The sequence below is a fragment of the Triticum urartu genome, chromosome 1A (assembly GCF_056163025.1).
Source record: "Triticum urartu cultivar PI428250 chromosome 1A, HENAU_Tu73, whole genome shotgun sequence".
Lineage (NCBI taxonomy): Eukaryota > Viridiplantae > Streptophyta > Magnoliopsida > Poales > Poaceae > Triticum > Triticum urartu.
Genome location: NC_141873.1, coordinates 115,926,300 through 115,931,431, shown reverse-complemented (window position 1 = coordinate 115,931,431; position 5,132 = coordinate 115,926,300).

The following is a 5,132-nucleotide window of genomic DNA, read 5'->3' as shown; positions in this document are numbered from 1 at the left end:
CCCATCTACAACCTAGACCGCCCCAAACCTTCCCTGGGCCAGCAGACCCGCGGTAACCCTAGCCACCAGGGAGCCCAACTCCTCTCTCTCTCTCTCTCGATCCACTCCCCATCTCCCTCCCCTCACGCCACCACACACACTCACATCGCTCAGGAGAGGAGCGCACACCCCGTGCTCGATTCCCTCCTCCCTCAATGCGTCGCTAGAGAGGGAGAAAGAGCAGCGCCGCACCTCCCTCTTCTTCCCCTGCTCCGGTCAACACCGAACCGTTGCTCGCCAAGTACCCCTTCGGATCGTCAAGTTTGACTACCATCATCGTGAACCGCTTCTAGAATATGTACCACTACCATTGTCGAAGACCCATGTAACGCAAGCATCAAGTTCCTCTACCGATGACTCGAACGGCTACGAAACGTGTACTACTACTTCCCTCTACGAACCCGACCCGCTTCGAAACACACGCTTCGAAGGTATAACCGCCGAGAACGACCGCCCGTGGATGAATGCTTGTGTTGTATGAGATGATCGTGGTTGCACCATGTCCGAGTTGTTCTTTGCGAGTACCTCGTTGCCTTGCCGTCGACATGTGGGAACCCGGTATCCGGGAGCACCCCATCTTCTTGCATGTCACACTCACACCCACTTCCTTTTGCACTGTATCCCTGTGAGCTACCGGATCATCGGAATGTTCCCGTGGCATCATTTCCGTTTCGCCGCCGTGGCACCTTTTCCGTCGTAGTTGCCGTGGCACCCCTTTCATTTCCGCCACGATGACAAAATGCCACATATCATCATCATGTCAACTTTTTCATAAATATTGCATAAAACTTGCATATGTCATCTGCATCATGATAACAACATTTAAAATGTTTAAAAATTATTGTTGCATTAAATTGCTAAATGCATATGAGGATTTTCCAGAATGTTTGTTTGTTGTTCCGGCCTCATTTAAACTTGCCTAGATAGGTAGTTTTGTTAAGCTCCACCTCTTTCCATGTTAACCAACATTTAATATTGTTGACTACCTAACCGGGAGTGAACTAAATAATTGATGTGGTGTTCCGTCAATACGCAACTCGTTGCATATTGGGCTCCACTTAACTTGTAGTTTTGTTTGTGCACTTTGCCATGCCATGCATATTTAAACCGGACATGCATCATACTTGTTTGTGCATCATGCCATGATTATGTGATGGTTGTTTACCATGTTGCTTGCTTCTTTCCGGGTTGCTTCTCTCGTTAGCTTCGGTTTCGTTCCGGAGTTCTGAGGATCTGTTCGACTACGTCCGTTTGTCTTCTTCTTGGACTCGTTCTTCTTCCTCGCGGGATTTCAGGTAAGATGACCATACCCTCGAAATCACTTCTACCTTTTCTTGCTAGTTGTTCGCTCTATTGCTATGCCGCGATACCTACCACTTGCTATATCATGCCTCCCATATTGCCATGTCAAGCCTCTAACCCACCTTTCCTAGCAAACCATTGTTTGGCTATGTTACCGCTTTGCTCAGCCCCTCTTATAGCGTTGTTAGTTGCAGGTGAAGATGAAGTTTGTTCCTTGTTGGAACATGGATATTGTTGGGATATCATTATTATCTCTTATTTACTTTAATGCATCTATATACTTGGTAAAGGGTGGAAGGCTCGGCCTTATGCCTGGTGTTTTGTTCCACTCTTGCCGCCCTAGTTTCTGTCATACCGGTGTTATGTTCCTTGATTTTGCGTTCCTTACGCGGTTGGGTGTTATGGGAACCCCTTGACAGTTCGCTTTGAATAAAACTCCTCCAGCAAGGCCCAACCTTGGTTTTAACATTTGCCACCTAAGCCTTTTCCCTTGGGTTCTGCACACTCAAGGGTCATCTTTATTTTAAACCCTCGGGTCAGTGCTCCTCTGAGTGTTGGTCCAACCTGTCAGCCGCCGGTGACCACCAGGGGAAACTCTGGGTTGGCCTACCGGAATCTTGGATAATCCGGTGTACCCTGAGAACGAGATATGTGCAGCTCCTATTGGGATTTGTTGGCACATTCGGGCGGCTTTGCTGGTCTTGTTTTACCATTGTCAAAATGTCTTGTAACCGGGATTCCGAGACGGATTGGGTCTTCCTGGGAGAAGTTGGGACACCCCTGCAGGGTTTTGAACTTTTGAAAGTCATGCCCACGGTTATGGGCAGATGGGAATTTGTTAATATCCGGTTGTAGAGAACTTGACACTTAACTTAATTAAAATGAATCAACCGCGTGTGTAGCCGTGATGGTCCCTTCTCGGCGGAGTCCGGGAAGTGAACACGGTTCTTGTGTTTTGGTTGTGCGTAAGTAGTTTCAGGATCACTTCTTGATCACTATAGCTTCTCGACCATGCTTTGCTCCTTTTCTCGCTATGTTTTGCGTACATTAGCCACCATATATGCTAGTGCTTGCTGCAGCTCCACCTCACTACCCTTTCCTACCCATAAGCTTAAATAGTCTTGATCTCGCGGGTGTGAGATTGCTGAGTCCCCATGACTCACATATACTTCCAAACAGATGCAGGTGTCGATGATACCAGTGCAGGTGACGCAACCCAGCTCAGATGGGAGCTCGATGAAGTCCTTGATCGTTGTTTTGTTCCATTTCCTATTGATTAGTAGTGGAGCCCAGTTGGGACGGTCGGGGATCTAGCATTTGGGGTTGTCTTTCTTTATTTTGGTGCCGTAGTCGGACCTTGCTTGTATTCTGGATGATGTATGTTATCTTTATGTATTGTGTGAAGTGGCGATTGTAAGACAACTCTTTATCCCTTTCTTATTCAGTACATGGGATGTGTAAAGATTACCCCTCTTGCAACATGCCTACCATGCGATTATGCCTCTAAGTCGTGCTCCAACACGTGGGAGATATAGCCGCATCGTGGGTGTTAAAACTCTGGAGTAGCATATTACACCACATCGGTGGCCCGAACCAGTATAAATCTTGTGTCCCTTGTTCTACGGGTTCAATGCGTTAAGCCTTGAGATTATGGTGAGGGCGTGAGCTAGAGGGGGAGTGATCTTCGCGTGCACCCCAGTGTTCGAACCTCAAGGGTTTTGCTGGAACCTGAAATCCGACAATGCTGTGTACACACAATTTTGCTTGATGAACGAAACCGCGCTGCCATCATGATCCTTGCCATCGGTTATCTCCTGGTTAATCGAAAAATTCAGTCTGAGAAACAGAGAGCGTGTACCAAGGCTACTTACCAGCCTCTAGTCAAAAATTCCTGAAGGCCCAGATAAGCTGGGATCCTACTCAAAGACCTTGCAGTGACTGTGATTGTATTTCGCGAAACAACACGTCCGGTACGTGCAAACGATCATCAATCGTTCGCCATCGTCTGATCGAGCCAGGAACCACCTGCAACTACCATGTCGCTTTTCTTTGAAATGTTCTAGGATTAGGATGGGTAGGGACACCAGGCGGCCTACAACATCATATCAAGTTGGAGTCAAATAAAAAAGGGCTCTTAATGTAGTCAATCTTAAGAACAACATGTTATGAGCATGAATATTTTTTCAGTAAATGTTGACAGTAATATAAGCAAGCCATCATGATATCATAGGAAAGTAACATACTGCTGTAACAACCGTTTGTAGCGATGACTGGAGTAGGCCAGCAATACGTCCAACCATAGAAGGAGTCAACTGCGTAAATGAAGGCCTTGTGTTCAATGGCATCAGAGAACCATGGAGGATGTATGATCCTGCGATGGACGTGTAGATTTATCCACTTACCACAGTGACCTGTCAGATAGGCGAGACCGCGGTTGAAGAATGCAATTAGCCTGAAGTCTTTATAATTCGCAGATCTTGTGGGCACTTGGCAGATTACAACCTTGAGCAAATCAAACTTGGTATCATGTTGGCTACTATAAGATTCTGAGTATTCTGGGCCGCGGTGCCGAAGCAGTGCAGTGTTAATCGAAGGAAGGGGGGTCAATCGACTGGTGTAGACCTCCACGAGCATCCAGCTGCCCTGGCCGTTGATGAGCACCATCCAAGATGTGTTCATGCCGACCCAGTACATACCGTAGTCAAGGGGGTTGATGCTCGCCACCCTACGATCGTTATGCTGCGTGACACGTTGTTTCTGAAGATCAAGCGGCATCAACAAGCAAGGAGCTAGCTTAAAAAGCTCCGGCCTGAGGGCTTTGAGTAAACGGTACAGCCCGACGAGCACGCGGCGAGCGGCATGGTACTGAGATTGTCCACACGCGAAATAATGAGCTTGATTACCTCTGTGGGGAGCGAATTCCAGCCACTCTTTCGGCAGATGCTGCTCGGTTCTGCCATTGTTAGTGCTTGGGATTCGGACGAGGGGGGAGGCGCCTTAGCGGGGATGGAAGATTGGACGAGATTATGTGCGGACAAAGATGGAGAAGCGAATATGTGCTGCAGGAAGTGGACAGGTGATGATGACTACAACACGCCGCTTGACTTACGAGACACATACCAGCAGCGTAGGGTCATATCGATGCCAGACAACTTGCTTGAGTGATCACAGTACTGGTACTCCCTACAATACCTACTACTATGCCCTAACTTGCTTGAGTAGAGTAGTAGTGGAGTAGGACTGGAGCAGTAGTATATTCTAATCTAAAATAGTTACAAAGTTCAATGCTCGAGTGTGGAATGACTACGAACCGCGACGCAGTTACAATACGTGTGTAAGGGTGGCGGTTTTGTCAAATACTATGGCTTAAAAATAGGCCACCGTCGGATGGAAATCTGACGGTTACGTGGGATTTGCCAGGATTGAGCTCGTGGCGAACAATCGCCAGATATCATTACTAAAAAAAGGTTTAAACACCCGGGGCTATAACTTGCACCGGCTGACCACTAACAATGATACTAACATAGTTGTAGAATGGTCAAAGACCATGTCTACGTGGTGTTTGGAATTATATGTAGAAAAATTAGCAAGATGCCCATGCATTGCACGGAACATCAAGATGCATTTTTTTTACAAAACACCTGTTGTGATTGACCCATGCAGGAGTAATCCCATGTGTAAAAAATAATTATATCTTGAGAATTTTACGGAAAATGGTATGTCGGCCATTTCATCGAAATAATGATATCTCGAGAAAGATGATAGATAAGGTGAGGAGGAGTGGGGCGTGG